The sequence below is a fragment of the Rhodnius prolixus genome, unplaced genomic scaffold (genome assembly GCF_049639745.1).
Source record: "Rhodnius prolixus isolate KJV_2025 unplaced genomic scaffold, Rpr scaffold_8, whole genome shotgun sequence".
Lineage (NCBI taxonomy): Eukaryota > Metazoa > Arthropoda > Insecta > Hemiptera > Reduviidae > Rhodnius > Rhodnius prolixus.
This window is the reverse complement of record NW_027411593.1, coordinates 33,191,890-33,218,410: the sequence shown is the minus strand read 5'-3', so window position 1 is coordinate 33,218,410 and position 26,521 is coordinate 33,191,890. Positions and strand designations below refer to the sequence as shown.

The 26,521-nt window shown below is 34.3% G+C and overlaps 1 protein-coding gene across 6 annotated transcripts in view; it reads right to left on the bottom strand.

Annotated features, from left to right (window-relative positions):
- Nucleotides 1-26,521, bottom strand: part of LOC141451239 (scavenger receptor class B member 1-like) — a 68,406-nt gene that overhangs the window by 14,657 nt on the left and 27,228 nt on the right. Inside the window, exon 1 of one of the 6 annotated variants that reach the window (XM_074122474.1) lies at nt 252-387. The exons of the other annotated variants lie outside the window; for them this stretch is intronic. The gene's annotated coding sequence lies outside the window, so the exon portion shown is untranslated. Of the gene's footprint in view, nt 1-251; nt 388-26,521 lie in introns of those variants that run through there. 6 annotated transcript variants of the gene reach the window in all.

Genomic DNA, 26,521 nt, shown 5'->3' with positions numbered 1-26,521 from the left:
GATTGATCTAAAATGAGAAATTTAAATAACGCACTTCTAACAAAAACCATAAGCCCCCCACTTGCTCTACCCCGACTCTTCTCCTTGACAGCTCCTGAGAAAGCTGCTAATTGAAAACCATTCAAAACAGGTGGGCAGTTAAGAGGCTTATCCACTAACCATGTCTCAACACAACAAAAAATATCTACTAATTCTGAAAAAGATTGCATATCCAATAAAGTTTTATATCCCTGAATATTCCAAAGTACTACCTGTAGATCCCTAATTCTTCCACATGGTGATTGCTAAGATGAGGAGGCTTTATCTCGAGAATGAGACCTAAGATTTAAATGCAAAGGATTCTTCAAAGGAGAAGAAACATCTTCCCTCTTGGCATCAGACTGCTTGACTAGATTATTCAATCCCAAATCAGTACCAGCAAATAGGCTTCGATCTTCTTTCAAGTCTGAGAGTGAATACAGTTTATTCCTTAACAAAAGTTTGTCACCAATCATCTTCACCTTATGCCCTTCCTGTTTTGCCTTCTCATAAAAAGGTTTCAACTTCTTTCTTTCCTCTGCCACATCTTTAGGAAAATCTAATGAAACACCCATTTTAGAGCCTTTAAAGCCAGAAGAACTTTTTAATATTTCAATTTTCCTCTTCTCACTAACCAACTCCATACAAATTGGCCTAATATGATCTCTTGGTCTACCAAATCTTCTTATAGAAGACACTTCATTAGGCAACAATTCAATTCGTAATTTTTCTCGCAGCAGGTCAATCATGGTTTCCTCTAATCTTACATTAGTTTCATCTTTAATTTCTGGTATTCCCCAAAAAATTAAGTTCTTTCTTTTTAATTGTTTCTCAAGATATTTTATTTTAGTGGACTGGTCAGAAACTACCTTTTTCAGAGATTCACACTCTTCCTTACAGGTTACATAAGCACTAGAAAGAGCTTCAAATTTGTCATTTAATGAATTAATACCGCTTCTCATTTCCTTAATTTCAGCCAGAAGCTTTTCCTCAAATTTGGACAGTTCTTTCTGATCTTTGGGCATTTTAAAGTAATTTTTAGGTGTATAATTAATTAAAATAAGTGTGCTACGAAAAATAAATTAAATTAATTTTCTTAAATGTGAACCAGCCAAATACGAAATATTTCAGTTTATAGTTAGAAGTTGGCACACCTTTTTAATTCGCAATAACTCCAAAGTAAGATAATGGAAGAGACAGTCTCTCGAATAATCTGTAGGATCCAATAAATATTTAGAGACTCATATTCTTCTAAATTCAAATAGAAGGGACCTGACAAAAAGTTTGTTTATATTTGATGAGCATATAATACAAACTATAATATAATATATAGAAAATATATATATATTTTTCTTCTTTTTTTCCCCTTTTAATTTTTATTTTTTTCCTAAAATGGGATGTTTCTCAATGCAGAGACCGATAAGAAATGTTACTAAATAAATTCAGCTACTTCAGTGACCTTGAGATTTTACCCCACTTACACATACACACAAATCCTATAGATAACCAATAAGATTTAACTTATCTTTTATCACGATTCCCACCACTGTCTCATGTATCTTCATCCGCTTACTTTGGGCGTAGCCAACTTTTCCACCAACCCCTACCACAGCACGAACTTCTTAAACTTTGAGCCCAAACATAAAAGACGTAAGAAATTTTGAAGATGGATTTCCTTATTAAAGAAAATCTGTTCGTTAAAATTCTCCCTATTTTTCACCAAATTTTCACTACATACACAAAACTACTTGTACAAATTTTCAACAAAAAAATTCAAAGTGGAACATAGAAAACTACAGAACAGCGAGACACGATGTTCACCGTACAAGAGCTAGACAACAACTCTAGATTTGGGAAGAAATCCTTGATTATCCGGTCACGGCCAAGTGTTGCGGCTTGACGTTTGCCCTTGTTTTAGCATTAAAGAAAGAGAAAAGAACCATAAGAAACCACTCGGGAACCCACAATATTAGTAAGTGTAATTAGTTCGCTGACTTATGAATCACATTGTTTGATGGCAAATAACCGACATTTTATGAAGTGAAAGACGAATTTTCACCAGATGGACAAACCTCTGAAAGAAGTCAGAATAAAATTAAACAATTTTGCTTTTGTAGGATTTAATAAATTCATCATTGATGTTTGATTAACCAGCTTCCCTTTTAATAATCAGTAATCAATCTAAATGAGGTCTCGCCATGCTCTAACTTATTCACTGTAAGAAATTACAAAACTTTCACTGGGTTTCCCATTTTGATTAAGACAGATCCTTGGCCCAGTTGAAGATGACCTGAGAGCATCATTCTTTAAATTGCACTTCTAATCTTTTAAGTATTTAGTCAGAGGTCAACATGATATTTTGACAATGATTAACCTGCATTGTTTGCTTCGTGTCATTTATTGCGTTTAATTATATACATTTTTTGTTGCTAAACAATTATATTAAATATTATTTGACAAACAATTGAAGTATCTGTTTAATCAGGAATTCAGTATTACTGTAAAGAGGCATTTCCTGAAATTCGATCTTAGTCTATTTTTCAATACTATTCCGAACCAAAACGTAACACAATTTAGTAAAAGTAAGTAAAGTAATCGCCTATTTTTTCAGGCAGGGCTTAACGTCCAACTACCATTTACTAGGTGTCGTGGACGGAGGCGACTAGCAAACGTACTTTACCATTTCTCATTTAACATTAAATAAAATCTAAGGCCAAGACCGGGAATCGAACCCAGTACCACAATGCATATTAGCTTTGCAGGTCTCGCCTCTTAACCCGCTCGGCTACCGTGGCGCCTCACAATTTAGTATATTTATATAGTTTTACTTTTGAATAAATGATTTTATTGCATATTTTGAATTGAGATTCCAAACTGGAGAGCTATTCTAAATCAGATGATTCCGAGATAGCCAATAAGAAACTTTTACCCAATAAATAAAGAAAAATTATCTTCTAGATTAAAAATTATAAAGTCTATAGTCTCCAATGCGCCACTATTAAAAAATAAGAAAGAACAGCAACTCTCACTTTGAGGCTGGAAATATTTTTGGGAATAAACCAGTAGAAGGAATTGGCATTTCTTCAGGAATTTTGGCGTCCTTTGAATATTTCTGCTGACATTTAGTAATAACAGTATTTAAATGAAAGCATACAGCCTCTTTTTCCAGTGCATGTAGATGTTGTTCATTTTTTAGGGCCAGACCGTTAAGTAACAGAACTGGTAAGTGCACCAGTTGTGTGCCATAACTTGCCCTTTTAGATCTTTGATTTTGGGTATACCTAAAAAGATTCTACTCAAAGGATAGGAAGAATATTTTAAAAAGTGTTGAGCAGTCGGCTAATATTAATTTGGATTAATTTCGTCCATAATTTATAAACTACCAGTGCAAAGCATGCTATGAACACAATTTCAGAATGATTCAGTTTTACTTAGGGTTGCCAACACAATAAAGTTTCAAAAAAGGACACCCTAAAAAAATAAGGTACGTACAGGGACGTCGACAAGACTTTGGGGCCCGGGAATATACAGGGTGTTCAGCATAAGACTACCGTTACTTCGGGAGGCGATTCTGGGCATCATTTGCAACAAAAAATTCTATATAAACTATGGCACGATTCGGCTCTATTTTATAGATATTTTTAATTTTATGTTTTTTCAAGTTATTACTACTTTTTAGCAAACCTTTTTTTAATATTTCTCAAACTATTAAAGCTAAAGCAATTTCAATAAGCTCGTTAGAAAGAAGGTTAAATTTCCTTTTAAATAAGCTAATTTATATTTCAAAATAATAATATCAAATATTTCACTTTGTGGCTACATAAGAAATAGCGAGTTTCTAATTTTTTTTCCAAAAACTTTTGACTTCATTTTTCTCAAAAATATTATGTAAGTTTAAAACGTGTACTATTCATGAAAAACATCTACGTACAATCCACCTTTCGAAAGGAATAGGCATAGGGGTTATTTTAAAAATTGATGCAGAAATCTCTTATTAATTGCAAAAAAGTAGGCCTCAAAACAGCGTCGGCATTATGAAAGGAATTCACCTACCATAAGAATATAATTAATCAGAATCATCAAATCCAGTACCATTTTTTGCATTTTGTTTATCGTTACATCAATAACCTGTTGACCTGTTCAGTTCAGTTAGAACAGAAAAACAACACGCCAAAAGAAGAAGTCTCGGAAGTCAGAACTTAAATCAAAAATACAATAAAATAAATTAGATTCGAGTGAATAATATCTGAAAAAAGGACAAAAGGCGTCCTTTCCTAATTTAAGAAAGGACAAGGACAACCAGGTGTTAAAAAAGGACTGTCCTTTCTAAAAAAAAAAAGGGCAGTTGGCAACCCTAGTTTTACTTCACAACAATTTCAGTAACAAAAATTTCTTTCTCTAGCAATTTAAAATTCCTAAGTAATTTTTACTGGAAATGAATTAACGGCTACCAAAACAAAAACAAAAATGATACAAATATACAAATGAGATCTGTAGTTGTTACTTAACCACTTTCAAAATATTGCAAAACTAGTTAGTTTCTAAAATTTAATCATAGAACTCATTATAATGCCTATTATAAATAAATATGTGCCTACAAGCGAAACACACATTAAATCAAATCCCAACTTGTAAAGAGATATGCAAGAACTGACCATTAATGTACCTGTAGATAGGTATATCTTGGTAACCGACTCTTATGTGGTTAGATTATTTAAAGTATAAATTTTAATTTGACTTAATTTAGGCTTGTATATAGAAAATAAAATTGTATAAAGCAGATTTTGTTTCAACATAACTGATTTTGACCTCCCAAAAATCTAGGCCTTTAAGTATACGTTTATTTAAATTGCAACAATAATCAGCTATCAGAAATCATGATTGTGTGATTTTTTTTGTATTTTACAATTGCAACACATTTTAAATATATAATTTAACTAAATATAGATATGCTTAACCACACATTTGCAAAGACCTTCCTCAGCTTATCTTAAAGCAAATCTTCTAACAGAAACACTTACTATCGTCACTCTAGAATGTTGTACACAGAGACATTAACCAAAAAATGGGTACCAATATACTGAAGGACATAACTTCTCTAATTAAGTGTGGCACAAGTCCCTGACCCTCATAACCTCTTCTTTTAAACAATTTTTACCTTCCTAATCATCAGTGTAAATCCAGCCCAATTATTTGTTTGTGTTTTGTAATAAGCTAAAAAGTGATAGCATTTTTTTTTTTTGAAACAGTTTCCTTGTTCAAATTATTTTTGGACTATTTTCATTGTGTAGTTGTTGCAAAAGTAGTATCTAGTAATTCAGAAATGTAATGAGTCTAATCGCTTGAAGTAATCTACTGTATTCATTTCAGTACGATGCACTATTTGATTTGTTCCTTTTTAAGGCGCGACCACTTCTTTGATCATTGGCGCCCGAAGCTTTTTTTCAGCGTATCCTGCCTCCAGATAGTGTTCACTCAGGAGAAACTTTACATTACTGGTAAGTGAGTTGTAAGATATTCCTAGGAGGAAAAAGAAGATCAAACAATGAATTTTTCTTTAAAAATGTTTATTAATATTCAATTCGGATAGCTCTTTACATGATTGAATGATCCGATAACCTTAATTCGAAATGGATTAAACGAAAAAAAAATCGAAATCTCTCTTCAGGACCCACACTGTCACATACACGTTTCAGGAAATGTGACTAGAAAAAAAATATATTCCTACTGAAACCGGAATTAGGAGAAGTCGTAGAAATAAAATAAATAATTTATTTGGGAAGACCGCAAAAAATAAGAAAAATATTCTTAGTTTTCTTTATACAATTTAGAAAAAAAAAACTGTATACGTTAAGCAGGTTCAATGAACGGTTCACGCAAAAAATTAAATAGACTGATAATAATAAATAGTACAGTTAATTGGTTGCATATTAAAATATTATACACACATCTCACTGAATTACACGAACGTGATCACCTATTTACTTTTTTGCCTTGAAATTAACACAAAGGTCAATTACGCTGGCCTTCATTGGAAGTTTATTGACTTCTAGAAGTATGCTCTACTCATATACGAGATCGTGAATACATTTTTTTTGTTTACAAACTTTTCATAAATATATTGTATAATAGACATAAATTTAGGATATTTAGTTTGTCAAAAAATATATAAAAAATATTACATATATATTTTTAAATTTTCTTGGCCTTACATCTATCAAAATGTGCTTTCTTGATTAATGTTTTTCTTTAAAGTTTCTGATTTTTCGTCTAATTATTTACTTTATTTCGGACATTTAACACATCAGTAACAATATTAGAGATTGGTGAAACCCGAATGTTTAAACACAGCTTGGACAGAATCCAACAGCTTCTATGTGTGTGGGGCAAAAGTGGAGCGTATAGAAAAAACACTAAATAAATATCGACTTATAAAAAGATGTTATTAGAGAAAAGTAAATCAAATTCACATTCTAATATTTTGTATCCCCCATCTTTTGCAACAATTATCGAAGCCGTACAGCTTAGTTTCCATTGTTTACTATTTCTTATTAACATGTAATTAAAGGTTTATTAATTCCGTTTCCCTTGGAAGATATGATGGAACTTTAGACTCTAATAGTATACTCTAATTGTTAGAATAATTTGGTAAAAATAATTACAAATCTTCATAGTGTACGTAGTAAGATGACGTTTGTCGGCATTGCAAGGACGTCACAGTCAACGAGGCAATAACCACTACTTACTTAGGTCTTAGAAATGTGATAATGCGTTTTATGCAGTATATTTTGCAAACAGTGTTGTTTATTACGACTCAAGCTAATATCTACTAAGACAACACTCAGAAAGACAACCTGATAATTAGGAAATTAAGGAAGTCTTTCTATTTTTTTATTTTTTAACCTGGTTTTTATTTTAGCCATTAGAAAAAATATTACAGTCATATCAGGTTTCCAAAATTAAGTAAACACAAATTTAGACTAATTATTTTGGAATGGAATTTCTATAAACTTTTTCAAATTCTCTTGACGCTCACTTTCGCCAAGATTCGCCGAAGAGGCTCCAAGCGGTTAGCTGCAAGGCTATCTAGAAGTCAGACTTTAGCTATTCAAGATAGGCGGTGCCCTAGTCATGTGATAATGACTGTTGTCACTGGTAAGCCGCGGATCACGTTTTTTGTGCCGTTTGTACTGGACTTAAGCCAAACTTAGTATTTATAAGTAAAAATTCTCTACTTATACATTCGCGCACATCCTTAAGTAAATAAAAATTTAAAAACTTAGTAAAAAGTTACAATAAATAGAAAATAAAATGCAAAAGCTAATGGACCGTAAATACAGGGTGGGGCAAAAGATATGAACCGGTTTTAAAGGGATGTAAAACAAAAACAATTCAACTTACAGAAATTATGTTTATATTGTTTAATTCAGTACAGAATCTAGTTTTTTACATTAAGTTTGAAAGATGATATCACGTAGGTGGCGGCCGTCAGCCGCGATGCACTCTTGAAGGCGAATTCTGAAGTTTTCAACCGCCCTTCTGCACATTTCGATGGGTATTGCCGTAACACCCTCTCTGATTCTGTCCTTAAGTTCTTCCTGGGTATGTGAACGATGTTTAAAATCTTTTTCCTTTATCAATCCCCAAAGGAAAAAATCACAAATGCTCAAATCTGGTGAGCGCGCAGGCCACTCCACGTCACCGCTGAACGCTATGTGTCAATGTTGGAAGAGTTTTTTGAACCTGAGCTGGAAGAATTGAGTGAAGCAACTAATCTGGGAGACATCTGGTTCCAACAGGACGGGGCTACATCCCACACTGCTAGGATTTCAATGGCGAGATTGAGGCAAGTGTTCCCCCAGCGCCTCGTCTCTTTGAGGGGTGACGTGGAGTGGCCTGCGCGCTCACCAGATTTGAGCATTTGTGATTTTTTTATTTGGGGGAACATAAATGAAAAAGTTTTTAAACATGGTCCACATACCCAGGAAGAACTTAAGGACAGAATCAGAGAGGGTGTTACGGCAATACCCATCGAAATGTGCAGAAGAGCGGTTGAAAACTTCAGAATTCGCCTTCAAGAGTGCATCGCGGCTGACGGCCGCCACCTACGTGATATCATCTTTCAAACTTAATATAAAAAACTAGATTCTGTACTGAATTAAACAATATAAACATAATTTCTGTAAGTTAAATTGTTTTTGTTTTACATCCCTTTAAAACCGGTTCATATCTTTTGCCCCACCCTGTATATTAGAGGGAAATCATAAATAACCGAAGTCACCAACGTTGTTTCCACTTCTATTCAGCAATTTCATTCTTATTTTCTATATAAGAGCTCCATCTTTGAAAACGGAAACAGAAGTCTGGAACTTACAAGAGTATTGTACTATTCATAATAGAAATTTATTTGGGAATTTGTAGCCATCTTCTGTCACATATTATCGATGTATAACATAAATCGAAATTGCTGACAGTTTATACTATTCATATTCCGTTTGCGTGCTCCCAGGGTTTCAATTTTAATTTACCAATCTTGTTAGCTTTATGATTGGGTTTGCTAGTGAGCTACCTCAACTCCTCAGTAGAATCATTGATTGAAGATATTTATAAATCTAAAGCTGATTAACCCTCTCTTTATCAAACGATAACAATTCAGTTGCACAAAATCTTTCATTGAAATCGTTATTGACTTACCACATTACATCATTTCTAGGCCACATCAATTTTGATAGGCCCCTTAATGACAATAGTTAATTAGAGGTGAGACGCAAAAATTAAAGCAGTTGTTCTCGCAGATGTAATCTCTCAAGTTGCTTTTTGTTTGGAATCCGTTCCCAATTAACTTGACCCACATTCAACTACCTTCAATAACCTTGAAGTACGAGAGTTAATTTCTCTACAAGACCTACTATAAGTCTTTAGCTAATATTTTGCTGATTTTTATCTTATTGTATTTCTCAGTTTGTTTTTTATAAAATTTTGGGCACTCTAATTGGTTCAATTGTATAATTATTATTATTATTTTTTATTTTGCATAAACTTTATCTCCTTATAATTATCACATTTGCACTTTATTTGCTCTTAAGTAATCAACAATGTACTCCTCAGACATACCTACTCATCCTCAAACTACTCTTCTCACCTATGCTGACGATACTGTCATCTTATCTACTGACAAAGATCCAATAATAGCCCATAGAAACCTTCAGTCTCACCTCACCTCCTAAGAAAATTGGTTCAAAAAATGGGCTATCAAACTGAACGAAACAAAATCTCAAAATATTACCTTCACTCTTCCTCCTGTCTTTTACAATCTTATTCCTTTACCAGTAGTCAACGTAGTCCTTGGGCTTTACCTTGACGGAAGACTTACATGGAACCTTTATTCTCGACTTAAGAGAACAGAACTGAACAGACGCTTCCGACAACTGGAAAAGACTACTCGACAACAGATCAAAACTCACTCTGGACAACAAAAGACCTATACATGTAAGTATATTAAAGCCAGTCTGGGCTTATAGCATCGAACTGTGGGGTACAACCAAACGCTCAAATCTGCAAAGGAACTCCAGTCCTTGCAATCTAAAATTCTTCTCTCTATAGTAAACGCTCCTTTCTACGTCACCCAATCAAACCATTCACACAGATTTGAACATTCCTTTCGTGTAACACAAGTTGCAAAAACACGTTACAGTAAATGCCATCTTAACATTCAATCACATCACAATCCACTCGAACAACATCTATCTTCAAGAACATTTCCAGACAACACTTCTAGGACAGTCTTAAAAGACAGTGGCCTCGCGATCTCCTCTCTGATGAAGAGAGTCAGTAGAATTTAAAATGTTATTGGAGTGTTACCGCTGGGTAACTTCTCCACTCTGATATGTGTATGTTATTTATTGTTATCATTGTTGCTTATAACGCAAAATGCGTTGATTGTAACTAAATAAATGATTAAAAAAAAAGTAATTACAGCGCTCTATCTTTTATAAAGAAAACTTTTAGTAGTAGTAATAAACTGTCGAAAATGATTAATTAATACGATTAAATGTGCAATAAATGACAAATGGAAGCAAATTTTCCTCCTTTGAATAAAAGTAAATAAAATGCATAATCGATTTGGAAGAAACGTTTTGTGCATAAAAGTAAATAGTGAAGGGAACCAGATGGCCATCACTATAGCGTAACAATGGGTTTTGGCGACCCAGCCTTTTCCTACTATTAACCAATTCATTTTACATCGTCGTACAAGATACAATTTTCATTACAAGTCACGATTCCATCTAAAAATTGCTCTTTTTTTTTGTGTGCAACTACAGTGAAGATCTCTCCATTGCATTTTAAACCCTCGATTACAGAAGTGTACGTAACGTCCAATTGCTTCGCGTTGCTTCGCGAACTGATTGGCCAATTTCCACAATAGTACTTAAAGCGTCATCTTCGATTGCACTAGGTCAATTATCGGTTCTATGTGTATCTTCACCTTTAAAATTTATTTTTTCAGAAAGTACCGACTGCGCCATTGTTTTTGTTACAACATTAACGATTTTATTTATTCTTCATTAATCTTAAGCCCTAAAACTTCATTACACTCCTCATTTAACGCAACCTATCCTAATGCTGAATATTGCTATGTATGTGTCCCTCTAATAGCAATTAACATTTTTGATAAAGCGTTTTTAAACTTTAATTGCTAAGGTTGGAAATATTAGATGAAGCCAAACTCTCTAGATTATTTTCACCATTTAATAATAAGTTTCTTAATATATTATTTATGAAACGAATCTGAAAACAATGATAGGAAATAAAGATAGTTACAAAAACGGAAGTTGTTAATGTTTCTTATGTAAATCTAACAAAAAACTCTAAATAAAACATAAAATTTCAATGAGTCGACCTTTCGTTCCAGTCGTGTGATTAAACCTTTGATCTACACATACTTTTTTCACCTGATCAATGTACGTAATGAACAAATCTTAATTAAGATATTAAACTCACTGGGTAAACTACACTAAAATGTAACTTCCAACACTCCCTGAGGGAGAAGTGAACTACATTTACTTGAGAATCCGTGAGGATCCAAGCATACTCTTATCAGCAATTCAACCACACTACGTACGATGTATACCAAGACTGTAGACATAACTCAGGACCTAACCATTGGGTTTCCCGTACACTAGCAAATTCTTCCTCATCATTGTACATTTTTCATACAACTAACTCCATATACAATCACTGACGCTCAAGGGAATTGCAAACATCTTCTAGGCTGAGATAATTTGGCCTTTTTAGCCCCTCCCTATGAACATCAACTTTCACAAACCTTTTTAATAACCTTCACTAAGTTTTTGATGTAAGCTACCACAAGATGTCATAGATCAGATCAAGAAAGTGCCTTTATTTAGTGAATGTTATTGCTAGCCCTGATGACGTAACCTTTTACTTCCTGTCTGTACTTATAATGCCTATTGAAACTATTATTGCAATGCTAACAAAGGAATAACCTTTAAGTGATAGATTGTCTAATTTAAAAATTTTTATTATTTACAGACTATGTCATTTTAATTTGAACAATTAATTCGCCAATTGCATTTTTAATAAAACCAATTTAACATTATGAAAAATACACATCAGACACCTGTACAACCCTCTACACTACTCTGTACATATGCAGACGACACAGCCATACTAGCTACAAGTACACATCCTTCATCAGCTTCATACAAATTACAGACACACATAAAATAGAATCCTGGGCCAAGAAGTGGCGGATTAAAATGAACTCACAGAAATGCCAGCACGCCACGTTTACTCTCCGGCGGGGCTCCTGTCCACCTGTCCTCTTCAACAGCAATCCTCTTCCTTGTACAGATCTGGTGCGCTATCTTGGGCTCTTTATAGACAAGCAACTCACGTGGAACCCACACTCTAGATTTAAAAGACAAGCAATGAAAAAACGTGCGAAACTGCTTTACAAACTTCTTGGACGACGCTCCAAATTACCCATTGAATTCAAACACTTAATATACAACACTATTCTCAAACCTATGTGGACCTACGGACTAGAGCTGTGGGGTTCAGCCAAACCTACAAACATACGGACAGTACAAAACATTTCAGACAAAACTCCTACTGACGCTCCTTTCTACGGTGACTAACCTCACTCTACACAACGACCTCAACATTCCCTTCATAGACCAACTCACCAAGACTAAATATCAAAAATTCCATAGTGCTCTCTCCACTTGCTCCAATCCTCTAGTGATGAAGGATGTGTACAGTCTCTCGCCTCCTCTGACATTTCTGACAATCCTCCTCGCCGACTGAATCGCCAGTGGCCCCGCGACTTCCTCGCAGTCTGAAGGCCTAAAATTAATATCCTGTAGAAAGTGCTACCGCTGGGCAGTTTCTTTCCTCCTGCCTTTCACGCCTCTATACTTCTATCTCCCTATTTACTTATTGTATAGTGTATTATACAGATTGTAAATAACTAAATAAATTCCAAAAAAAATTTATATGAAAAGAGATTGCCAAATAGTAATTGGCTGATTTGATTTTAAAGTATTCGTTACAAAGAAAGTGGGTAAGTGGTCAGAGGATAGATGTTTGTAACAAATAGGAAAAAGTTCCAACATGTAAGCAATAAATTTTCTAATATATTAAGAAACCTCTTCATTGTTTTTGTTGATATATATATTTGTATTAGGAAAGACGATGATTACTAAATGTAAATTTAAAAGGAACAAAAAAATAAAACAGGCCCATTTGTGTGCAGAGAAGTTTGTGTAGTTGTGAAACTGCCATATTTCTCTACTAACTGTTGGTATAATTTTTACGACTTAGTTGCTGCAATCAATAAACTAGACAGGTGATCGTCTTCTGATAGTGTTTCTTTTTCTTTTTTATTTTTTTTTATTAGTTGGCGCCTCATCAAATCTTTATAAAATATTCTTACTCTTCTCCTTGAAGAATGTGGTTGAAGAGTTAAAAATGGTAAAATTCAGGTGAAATGTAAAGTTGTAAGTACAGTGAAGGACCAGTAAAACACCAACTTTTGAATACTTTTTATGTTTTGAAGTTTGCAGCGTGTATTTTCTTACTTTTAAAGCCTTTTATATTACATTGAAGATGTAAGAAGTAGATTAATAGTATTATTTTCCAAAATACATGTATAAATATACGAGGGTCGTTTGAAAAGTCCGTGCAAAGTCAGAGAGATAGCACTACTGGCGCGTATCGAGGTTATGTTTAGTTAGTAGCATCTCTTGGAAGAACACACACCAAGTTTCAGCCAGATCGGTCTATTTCTTTGTGTTTGGCATTCGTTTGAATCGAGGAAGTCGAGTGATTTTCAAAAAATGGACGAAAAAGAATTTCGTGTGTTGATTAAACACTACTTTATGAAAGGCAAAACGCCTCAGAAGACTAAAGAGAAGCTTGATAAACATTATGGTGACTCTGCACCTTCGATTAGAACAGTTTATAAGTGGTTTCAAAATTTTCGGAGTGGCCATATGGGCACAAGTGACGCTGAACGTTCTGGACGCCCTGTTGAGGTTACTACTCCAGAAATCATTGATAAAATCCATGATATGGTGATAGATGACAGAAGAGTGAAGGTGCTGTGGGCATCTCGAATGAACGGGTACATAATATTTTGCATCAACATTTGGACATGACAAAGCTATCCCTAAGATGGGTGCCGCGATGCTCACGCTTGACCAAAAACGAAATCGTGTGAAGTGTTGCAAGGACGGTTTGCAACTGTTCCAGAAGAATCCGCAGGACTTTAAGCGTCGTTTCGTCACTGTGGATGAAACATGGATACATCACTACACTCCTGAGACCAAAGAACAATCTAAACTATGGGTTACCAAGGGGGAATCTGCGCCAAAAAAGGCGAAGACCGTTCCTTCGGCCGGAAATATTATGGCGACTGTCTTTTGGGATTCGCAAGGAATAATCCTCATCGACTATCTGGAAAAAAGTAAAACTATTACAGGTGCATATTATTCATCGTTATTGGACCGTTTGAAAACCGAGCTGCAAGAAAAACGCCACGCCCACGATTGGCCCACAAAAAAGTCCTTTTCCATCACGACAACGCACCAGCTCACACCTCAGCAGTTGTGGTCGCAAAATTAATGGAAATAGGGTTCCAACTCGTTTCACATCCCCCCTATTCTCCAGACTTGGCTCCCTCGGACTACTATTTGTTCCCCAATATGAAGAAATGGCTGGCGGGAAAAAGATTTTATTCAAACGAGGAGGTGATTGCAGAAACGAATGGCTATTTTTCAGACTTGGACAAATCCTATTATTCGGAAGGGATCAACAAACTAGAGCAGCGTTGGACGAAGTGTATAAGCCTAAAAGGAGACTATGTTGAAAAATAAAAAAGGTTTACCCCAAAAAATTAAGTAGTTTTTATTTTTGCACGGACTTTACAAACGACCCTCGTATTCCATTCAGAATGAATAGTGAATATACTGGATCAACATGCAAAAAAAAACAACGTTAGCTTATAATGTTCATTTTGTGATAGTTTTAAGAAATATCTTCTTTTCTAAGTTCCTCCCTTCTTTTTCAGAAGTATCTTTAAATTCCGAGTGTTGATTAGTATCAGAAATGAAAGCGACAGAACAAAGACATATGGTCACAAAGAAGCTCGTGGAGACGTCAAACACAACAACAAACGAATGAAGAAAAACGACCACCTCCCACGAAGTGTACGAATGAGATCGAGCTAACTTTATCTTACTACATTCCTAGACAAAAATGGCACGCAACAACGGCCATTGACTGTGAAATTGGATTTGAATTTTTAACAATAGGTAATGAAAGTTTTTTTTCAAACAAATCTTCCGTTCAAATAAAAACTTAACCTGATTGCAATTTTAGTAAGTTCAGACCAAAGATGACTCAAGTTACGTTATTTATGTTGAATTATTTAGAACATTATGGTATGTGTAATTGATATGTTTAGTATTAAACGATATTAACAATATTAACTAGACAGACAGTCCCCCAAAACACACTCTTTAGGGCAGTGATGGCGAACCTATGACCCGCGGGTCAGACACTGACCCGCCTAAACTTTTTCACTGACCCACAATTGCTAGGCAACCATTTGTTTGTTTACGCTGGTTTATTTAGATTTTCTAATTGTTGTGGATAATTTATATTCTATCTGTATTTTTTTCAATCACGCATTGACATAAAAGCAATTTAAATGCTATCTATAACCTTTAGTTTGATCATTACAGTTCTAAAACGCAAATGACGACAAATGCTTTTGTAGTATTTGAAATAAAGCAAAAGTGTTTACAAAATCTATATATATAAAAATGAATGTGTGTCTGTCTGTCTGTACTCGATAGATTCAAAAATCATACATCCAATCGCCGTGAAAATTTGGGAAATTATTAAGTATATCCCCGGGAAGGTTTTTGAATTTTTTTTTTTTTAAATCAGAGTTGGGGCTCTAGGTGCTCCCGAACAAATATCCCAAAAATATCAAAATAACATTTAATTAGTAATATTTGTTAAAAGTGTAACCATGAAAACCATGAAAAACAGTTTTTTGCAATTATTAATACGAGAATAAATAAAAATATTATTGATTTCCAGCTGAAGAAAATAATTGGAAAAACGTTTTATTTAACCCCAAAATTATGACGCCAAAGCGAAGTGCCATTGGTCGATCGGTAAATCTTTAGAATAGCTCCCCGCAGGCGTGGCCTAATTCGAAGTGATTCTGATTCGCTGTTACTATAGAACCCGCCATATTCAAATATAAATATAAAACTATTTATTTTATATTTACACTTAAATCTAGCGGGTTATATGGTAACAGCGAATCAGAATCACTTCGAATTATTTATTTATTTCTTAATGGGGGCTTCGCCCCCCACACCCCCTGATTTTTTCTTAATGGGGGCTTCGCCCCCATACCCCCTCCTAACCTACCTAATCACCCTCAATTTTTTAATTTGTGTCACAAGATTCATTACAATAATTACACAGAACAACACAAAAGAAACTTACCTTATTCTGTGGAGTCCTTTTCCTGAGGAGGGTATTCTTGTCGAACTCCCTCCAGAAAATCGAACAAAATTTTATAACATTCATTACTCCATCCTCACTCACACTACAATCATGCTTTAATTTAAAAAAAAAACTGCAAATTTAATACGCTCATACTCATAAAGTTACAAAAAAAAAAGGCACCTCAGGTCACATACAGAGCACTCGCGGGAACTATTAATACATTAAACAGGAAGCAGTTGCTATGCAGTAAGTGTACTGCGCATGCGCGCAAAACATAAGCGTTACGAAATTCGCACAATCCGAAACAGTTCATTGGCGGGAAGTAGTTTAAATTTTCACCGGTAGGTGCGCTGTACTTCCCACCCCCTAAAAATAAACAGGCCACGCCTCCGGGGCGCTATTCTATAGATTAGCCACGATCTACAAATCAAGCAAAAAGGAGAAGAGAAGAACGAGCTTCAGAAACAAGTGAGCAGAGACAAGCTAGGCAAGAAAGATATCGAGTTCACACTGCTCTTGCTCGATCATTAAAAACAAGTGAACAGAGGCAAGCAAGGCAGCAAAGGAATCGAATTCGCAGGACACAGACAAGACGAACGATACATTCTGATTTGAATTTATATGGTTTCAATTACAATCCCCTTTACAATTACAGTCTTCATCCAAGTGTAATTATTGGAAAAATGGATAAAATAAAATGGCTGGGTGGTGTTCAAACACAGCAACGTGTGAACGGGTACAGCTAGTATCAAATAAAATGTATAATTTTACTCATATTTTGTTTGTTAAGAAAATCGACAACCCAAAGCAAATAACCATATTTAGATTTTTCTTCAGATAAATCACACTTTTTGTAAGGTTTTGTTCAGTTATGTTTGTAAAAAGAGACTTCCATAGCACTTGTTTCGTCCCGTTTTAACCCGTTAAGCCAACTGAATTTTAAAGATGTTTAGTTTTGAAAATATTCAGTTTAAAATTTTTAAACTTAACTTTAGTGCAAATGGGCATTAGTGACCCAAGAGCTGGTACTAAAAAAAAAAAAAAATGAACAAAATTTGACCCACGTCTCAAAAAGGTTCGCCATCCCTGGTTTAGGGGAACCTGTCATTAAAAAAAAAAAAAAAAAAAAAATTATACATCCTGGCAGGAAAGAAGAAAACTCTTTAAAAAGTGGGAAATCGACAGTTTCATTTTGATTAACTCAATCAAAGAATGTACGAAGGATAAGACAGGATGTTTACAAACACCGGATAAACAAATCCTTCTTCAAAAAGTTTTTTTTTGTTTACTCTAAAGGGAATCAATTGTTAATACGAAAACTTATTCTCGAAAATTTGATACTTTAAGCAAGTTTACCAACTTAAGTGATTATGAATACCGAAATAGATTCTATTTTTCCTTTCATTGAAGGTTATAAAGAAAAATAAAACTCAGAATTAAAATGGAAGTTTAAATTATGTACTTCAGAGAGTGCACTTTCATCATTTAATGACATTACCAAAGTTTTATTTCAAGCCGAGAGTATTGAGTTGAGGAGAAAGAACTAAACAGAAACAAAAAAAAAATGAACTTGCAGTAACTTCCTGCTATACCGGATAAGTGGTGTGGCAGCTTTCTCTGACCATTTGCATTACCTAACTTCGTGCTTAGTCCGATACAAGTCAATTATTAAAGGTAATATATTTTTTTTAAGAAGTGCACCTTCAATCCGGTTTGTGGTTAAGATATTATGTATCAACTTTAAGGAAATGAACATTCTCCATCTGAAGATTATTTAATCAAGTTCAATGGTGTTTCAAAAGTAATTAGCTTTTTTAAAGATTTTTGGTTTGGAATAAGAAAGATAGACTTCAGATTCATTAAGCACAAAATAAAAATAATCTAATTGAAGGAAGTGAATGTCCACTATTTCCTTTGCTAGGTAATAAACTTTCTTTAGCTAACATTTAGGTTAGATAAGAAGCAAAACCTGTTTATTTACTAGTGACCTTATTTCATCCTTTCCCCGTGTTCCGAATAGTGCAGTTTGAGGGCTCTTCTTGTACAATATTTGACCGAATTTGGCCTTCGAAATTAAAAAATAATAATAATAATAATTGGCCAACTTGTTACACAAACCTGCGGAGATTTCTGCTGAGCCTACAGTACTCTACAAATAAATCATAAAGCCAAATGAGTTGGTTAAATTAATACTCTGCTGGTATTATTCAGCCCAGATTGGGAAAAGAACTGGTTACAGGAAGGACCTTGAAGATGTGGGCCATTTGCCTTAGCTTAGCAATGGGGTAGTGCGAAAAAACTTTTTCACCATCAGGTTGACCCATACAAACTTCAAACTTCAATGCAGTTCAAAAGAGTTCAAAAAGCACAGGCGTCATTTTGTAACCCCCAAAATCGAAACCCACCTGATTGTAAATGAATTTCTTGGAAATGTAGGCAAAACAAGACAACGGACCTGTTGTTATCTAGGTGAAATTAACCAGATTGAGGTGGGGTGCTTGTGGATACTAGAAATAATAGATTTCGCCTCCTGGCAACTCAATATGATTGGAAATTAAAGCTGGGGTGAAAAGAGGAGGGACAATACTTTATACAAACTAGCTGGAACCTAGTATTCTTTAATGAAATACACATGGAGGAAATGATTCTCATTGCATTATACTTCTCAAAAAGGCTATCCAAATAGTAAAAATTCTAACTTTGAAGAACGACAAACTTTAAAGTCTCTAACAGTTCAAATAATTACAACTGTAATCACAACTAATTTATTGCATTTTATATACATATTAATAACTCGCATTAAGTGATATTTCATAAAGTAGATTTACACAACCTTATTTTTAATAGTTACACTACTTAAGTTGCAAGTAACTTGGTCAACCGCTGGAGAAATATTAGTTGCCATTAATAAAAGCTTGAATTATTTATCTTCAGATTATTAATCGCTAATATCAAAAAACATGGAGTTGATCAACTTTTAATGAGAATAAATATTAACTAAGAAGCTACGTTAGGATACTTTGGTGTCCTGATTTCTCATTTAATACAGGGTGCGGCAGTATAACTTCCTTTTTTCAAAACTTAATAAAGCCCATTGTAAGAATCAGAACATTTTTATTTGTTTTTTTTATAATCTAGGTGGATGCCTAAAGTTTTGTTTTACGTAGTTTTGAAGATAAAATCAGATAGGTGACGTCCACCATTCTCCATAGACTGAGTAAACCGATTTCTGGCGTTTGTCATGATTCTTGCCAGCATAGCAGGGGCATTATGTTGGCAATTTCTTCCTGGATGTTGGAATTGCATCAAAGGCCTTTGCATTCACAGTGTGGTGTGCAATTTCCTCAGCTGGAATTATTGGTCCCTGGTACTTTGAGGAAAATGAAGTCGTATGTAAACATGTTATGTAAACAGTGTATGTAAACATGTTACAGAAATTTTTCTTTCCCACGGCTAGATGAGGTGGACTTTAAGGACATTTGGTTCCAACAAGACGGTGCAACGGCGGCACACACTTCAAGAGAAACGATGGCTGTTTTGAGGGAACACTTCCCAGAGCGCCTCACATCTCAATTAGGGGCGATTTGGAGTGGTTCTCCCGATTTGGCCCCCTTGTGATCTTTTTCTATGGTTTTTTTTTGAAATCCCGTGTTTATGTGAACCGCCCAAGGACCCTACAAGATTTAAAGATCAACATCCAGCAAGAAATTGCCAACATAACGCCTGCTATGCCTGGCAAGAGTCATGACAAACGCCAGAAATCGGTTTACTCAGTGTATGGAGCAATGGGGGACGTCACCTACCTGATTTTATCTTCAAACCTATCTAAAACAAAACTTTAGGCATGTACCTACATTATAAAAAAACAAATAAAAATGTTCTGATTCATACAATGGGTTTTATTAAATTTTGAAAAAAGGAAGTTATGCTGCCGCACCCTGTATTTATGAAAGTAACAATCTTCTCAATCCAAAGTATCTTTACTTCCGGAATACTTCAAAATAAATGGATTATTACAAAGGATGTGTTACAATGATATAGAAGATAAACCACCAGAAGTTTTTAATATTAAAAAAAAAAATATGTACGTGATAAACGTTAAGCATTAATAAGAAAGAAATGAAATGAAAAGGAAGCTGAATTAAGTGAAATTATGACATAAGCTAGATGTGAAAGTAGAATATACGAAAGATGTAAGGTTGATAAATAACTCCTCACATCACAGAGCCCTGAATGACCCGATTAGGTATCAATATTATATGATCAGGCACGCCATAATCCAATTATTTTAAACTGGTTGTTTTAGCCTTTGTGAAGGATTTAATAAGTAAAAAAAAAAGTCTTTGTCATTTATAATAATTGAATATACCGTTTTTTACAATTGAAGGTGTTATTCTTCTTTTTCTACAAATTTGTTCAATACTTCCTTGTTTGTAAAAAAAAAGGAGGTTCTGACGACGTAAGATAATCTTCCTCGATTAAGATAACTTTATGTGACAAAAAAGTCCTCATTTTATTTCTTCATTTTGTTTTGTTAGTTAAAGGAAGTATTTACAAGTTTATCAGAGATCCTAGTAACTAGCACCGTGTAGTTTTATTAATCTGAAGGAAACCATGATCAATTAAAAGCTTATGAATATTTTTTTTTATGCTCAGAAAGTATTTGTATTTTTTTAGGCTGATATCAATTGAACCTGTACCATAGCTGGTAAAATTCAAGTCAATCTTGCCGGTTGTTTGCGTATTATTTAGTCATAATTTGTTTAACTTCCTTTCTCTTTTTTAGAAGGACATCCTAATGATGAAAGTTCTAGGGGAATAGTTATATCATACACGGAGATATACTAGTGAAAAGGAGCCAATACCTTCTATATCTCTCTGTTTATAATATTAAGATTAGGGCTAACACTTTTCTAGCACGAGGAGATAGAAGGCCCTATGTAAATCGTCCTGCTTTTTCTTTTCTTACAAATTAATCGCCATCATTAACAAACGTTTGGCCGAGTATGTAATTTATCTCATGAATAACGAGCTTTTAAAAATATAAAAAATACAAATAATTTTACGTGAAGCGAGATGATACAATTTTGTACAACAGTAACAAAATTTTTCCTCAAAAATTTTGATTATTTTTACACATTTCAAACGATCTGGTGGACAGACCTACGTGACTACAAATTTGAAATATTAAATTTTAAACGATAGGAGTATGTTAGATTCTGAGGAACTCCGAAAAAAGAAGTAATAAAAAGAAAAGATACTCTATTGAAGTTAACGAAAGAATGTATCTTTGAATTAAGATTCCTCAACGACAGTGGGATGGTACGTATTCATGCAAGTTCAAAGAGAAAGAAACCAGTTATTCTAGTTCTTGAAAATCTAGTATTTTTAATTTCATTTTGGCTATTTTAAAAGTTTCCAAAAAATGGTGGAAATCGATTACGTGAAAGAAAAAACTTTGATTAGAAATGTATTTTTCGCATTTTTCATCAAAATAGCTTCTATAATTTTCTATAAAGTTGCATCCTTGATGTTCAATAAAAGCAAACAATAAATTAGAGGACATGAAAACACAAAATCTGAATTATAGTGTAATAAAATGGTCGTTTCATTCGTAATAACTCAAAATACCTTTATTGAATAGTTAATAATCTATGAACGTATAATTTAACAACGTCATGAGTTGGTATAGGCTAAATTTTTGATTAGTTTAGTCAAAGTAATTAAATAGAATGGTGTTAACTTTATAGATTTTCGTAGAGAGAAATGGAGTAGCCACTTCAAGGGTAGAGATCATGCAGTTATCCCAGACTAAGAACCACCTTATAATGATATCTCAATCCAGTTGGCTTGCTAGGGAATACAACTATCTGGGTTCCGCTAGAGAACTCCAGTTCATCATCACTGAACACTTATTTAACCTTTTAACTTTAGAGATGATCACATTTTATGAACTCCAACACTTGAGGAAGCCACAATGTGGAAGAAGAATAGAAATCAATTAGGCATAATTAGCTTGAAGAAACTAAACTAATGCGTGCATCTAGGAAGGTAATTGTATTTATAAGATCGAGATAGATTTGGTTCTATCTCTACAAATAGTTGCTTACTTTACAAATTGTAGTAGTAAATAATAATAATGCCATGTGGAGCGCTGGAGTGCGCGCTAGAAAAAGTCAATTTGGCGTCTTATGTGTCTTATGGCGATTGCTTGCGATCAATGTTATGTTTATGTTTGTTGTAAAAGATAAAATAAATATTGTGTTTTGGTTTTTGTTATTTTGTTGTTGTTGAGCTACCATTTTAGTACTACAATTCTCAGGTGTGGGGTTCACAATAAATAAACTATAAATAAAAGACAAACAATTTTTGGTGATGGTGAGGTGAGGTTAAGTGGTTAAGTTAAACTGTTTAAAATATTTTTTTTAGTAATAATTAGACATTTGTTTTGTTAGAATAGTTCTTTAGTTTATCTTTAAAAAAAAAAAAAAAATGAGTAAATTAGGAGATTATCAGGCAATAGCGGCCAACATTAGTAATGCTGCACTTTCAACTATTGTAAGTTTCCATAAATTTATTTTTTCTGAAGAAGGTAATAGGAATAAGAGGAAAAGAATTAAAGAATTTACAGGTTTTAATTTCTTAAAAGATTCTGAGAGCTATAAAGATAAATTTAGTTGGATTAAAGAAAATTTGAAAATAAGTGAACTGTACAAGATTTGTGCTTTACTAAATTTGGAATGTGAAGATGATTTCGATGATATGACTATTACATTATTGGATTGCTTAATCGATTTAGCACTATTAGCACCTAAAAAAAAGGTGGAAGAAGATTCCGATAGTGAGCATGAAGAAACTGAGGCAGAAGGAAAGAGTTATAACGAATATGTTGATGCAGAGGTTACGACCACTAAAAAAGAGAAGGCCAATAAATTTGTAATGTCTTTTCGCGATGTGCAAGATTCCATACGTTCATTTAGCGGCGAAAATGACTATTCCATCGAAGCTTGGGCCTCGGATTTCGAAGAATTATCTGATATAATGGAATGGAGTGACATACAGAAGCTAGTTTTTGCAAAGCGTTCTTTGACAGGTTTAGCAAAATTGTTCGTACAAAGTGAAAAGGGATTGTGTACTTTTAATAAATTAAAAGCTGCTCTGTTGGAGGAGTTTTCTCACCGTATAAGTAGTGCAGATTTGCACCGCCTTCTTAGTGAGAGACGGGCTAAGAAAAATGAAAGTCTGCAACAATATTATTTTACCATGAGAGAAATGGCATCCAGAGGGTCAGTGGAACCGAAGGCGTTAATCCAGTATATTGTAGACGGAATACCAGATGCGGTCAACAATAAAATTACGTTGTATGAGGCCAAAAGTTTAAAGGAACTTAAAGACAAGATAATTATTTATGAAAGCATAAGAGAGAAATTGGAAAATAAACAGAAACCTTCCGCTCTGACTTTCAAAACTGAGGGTAGCAAGGCGTCTAAGTTTACGCAGAACAACAAGTGCTACAACTGCAATGGCGAGGGTCACCGAGCAGCAGAATGTCCTCGTCCTAGGCGGGAAAGGGGCTCCTGCTACACCTGTGGAGAAAAGGGCCACTTACAAAACAGTTGCCCGAACAGAAAGCGCTCAGCAGGAACATCCGTTGCAGCCTCAACTTCTAAGGTGGTGGGCATTGTGGCAGAAAAACCTCCACTGCCGCCATATTATACTTCTTTGGTGATAGATGGAAGCCGAGTACAGAGTGAAGTAGAAGCTGTTATAGATTCCGGATCATGCATTTCATTAATTAGGAATGACATGGTGGAGTCTGACAGAATTCTAGTCGCCCCATCCAATATTAAGCAGTACGAAGGTATAAATAAGTCCAAATTAAGCATTATAGGTATATTTTGTACAAAAGTATTTTTAAATTCATGTAATATATTTTTAGATATTAATTTTTATGTTGTTAATAATAATGCAATTCCTTGTAGTTGCCTTTTAGGTAGAGACTTCATCTCAAATAAACAAATATGCATAACGTTTTCTGATACCGTTAGTATTGTCGCTAGTAAACATAATTTAGATATTAAAGATGAAAGTTATGACTCGAACGTGCAAGCTTTAATGCTAATAAATAATAACGTAGTAACGAGTGAAAAAGAAATTATTTTGAATCAGAATCTAAGCATAGAGAATAAGCTTTCTGTAGAAAAACTTATTAAAAATTATTTAGGTGCCGATAATACCGTGAATAACAAGTCAGTCATTCATCCAGAGGTAGAAATCGAATTAGTGCCTGGTCACAAACCGTTTAATTTCAGTCCGAGAAGGTTAGCATATACGGAGAAAATTGAACTTCAAAAACTTATTGATGATCTGTTGTCGAGGGGAATTATTCGTGAGAGCAGATCCCCTTACGCTTCGCCTATTGTACTTGTTCGGAAAAAAACGGGGGAGTTAAGGTTATGCGTTGACTACAGAGAACTAAATAAAGTCACGATTAAAGATAGATTTCCGCTCCCATTAATCGATGACCAATTGGATAGGCTCCAAGGAAAGAAATATTTTTCTAAACTCGATCTTAAGAGTGCGTTTCATCAGATTAGGGTAGCTGAAAAGTCCGTTAAATACACTTCGTTTATCACCCCGCTAGGACAGTACGAGTATTTGCGAATGCCGTTTGGGTGGTGCAATAGCCCAGCAATTTTCGCTAGGTTTATTAATCAAATATTCAAATATCTCATTCTCGATTCAAAAGTGTGCGTTTTTCTCGATGATATTTTGATTGCGACGGAAACAATTGATAACCATTTGACAATTCTTAAAGATGTTTTGGGTTTACTGGAGGATAATAAGCTGGAATTACGTCTGGACAAGTGTGTGTTCCTGATGACCAGTATAAATTACCTTGGGTATTCTGTAGATGCAAATGGGATCTCTCCTTGCAGTGAACATATTGATGCGATATCTAACTATCCAGTTCCACGGAACTCAAAGGAGCTACATAGTTACTTGGGGTTGATTAGTTATTTTAGAAGGTTCGTACCCAATTTTTCAATTTTAGCCTCTCCTTTATATGATCTTATTAAGAAAGGGATCGAATTCAAATTTAATGCAGAACATATAAAATGTTTTAATAATCTTAAAAAACTTCTAGTGACACCTCCTGTTTTGTCTATTTATTCACCCACCGCTGAGACCCAGCTACATTGTGATGCCAGCTCTCTAGGATTTGGGTCGGTACTTATGCAGCGACAAGGTGACGATGGGAAATTTCATCCCGTTGCTTATTTCAGTAAGCGTACTAGTGATGCGGAAAAAAGGTATCATAGCTTTGAGCTAGAATGTCTGTGTTTGATATATTCTATAAAACGATTTCACATTTATCTTTTTGGAATACCCTTTAAAATTTTTACAGACTGTCAAAGTTTGAAATTGACCTTAGATAAAAAAGACATCTGTCCAAGAATAGCTAGATGGGCACTAATGCTGCAAAACTATAATTATCAAATAGTTCATAGGTCTGGGAAGGGTATGGGTCACGTTGATGCCTTAAGCAGATGCCAGAATGTTTTAGTACTGCATGAGAACACGTTGGAGCAAAATTTAGCTTTCCAGCAGTCTCAAGATAAAGCTATTATCAAGATAAGAGATTATTTAGAACACAACGAACATAATAAGTTTGAATTAAATAACGGCTTAGTCTATAGAAAGAAAGATAAAAAGATTTTATTTTTCGTGCCCGAAAGTATGGAGAATAGTGTTATTAAGATTTATCATGATGAAATGGGACATTTCGGTGTTGACAAAGTAATTGAGTTAGTGACAAGATCTTACTGGTTCCCACACATGAAAGATAAAATCAAAAATTACGTTAGGAATTGCCTTAAATGTATTGTCTATTCACCCAACTCTGGAAAGCGTGAAGGGGAACTGCATAATATTGATAAAGGGAATGTTCCATTTAGTCATCTACATATAGATCATTACGGGCCCTTGCAAAAAACATCCGCGGGATTTAAATACATATTCGAAGTAGTTTGCGGGTTTACGAAATTTATCAAACTATACCCTTGCAAAACTACCAATAGTAAGGAAGCGATTAAACATTTAACGAACTACTTTAGACATTATAGTCAACCAATTAAATTAATTTCTGATCGAGGAACTGGCTTTACCTCCAATTTGTTTGAGGAATTCTTAGAGAAGAGGGGGATTCAACATATCCTAATAGCTACTGGTACCCCTAGAGCCAATGGGCAAATAGAGAGATTTAATCGCGATATTACGCCAGTTCTAGCTAAAATTACGCCTGAGCTACATAAATGGGACACTGTTTTAGATCGTGTAGAATTCGCGTTTAATAATACCTTCTGCAGATCTATTAAAAATACTCCTAGTAGATTACTGTTTGGTGTGGATCAACAAGGGGAAATACTAGACGCGTTGAAATTTTACT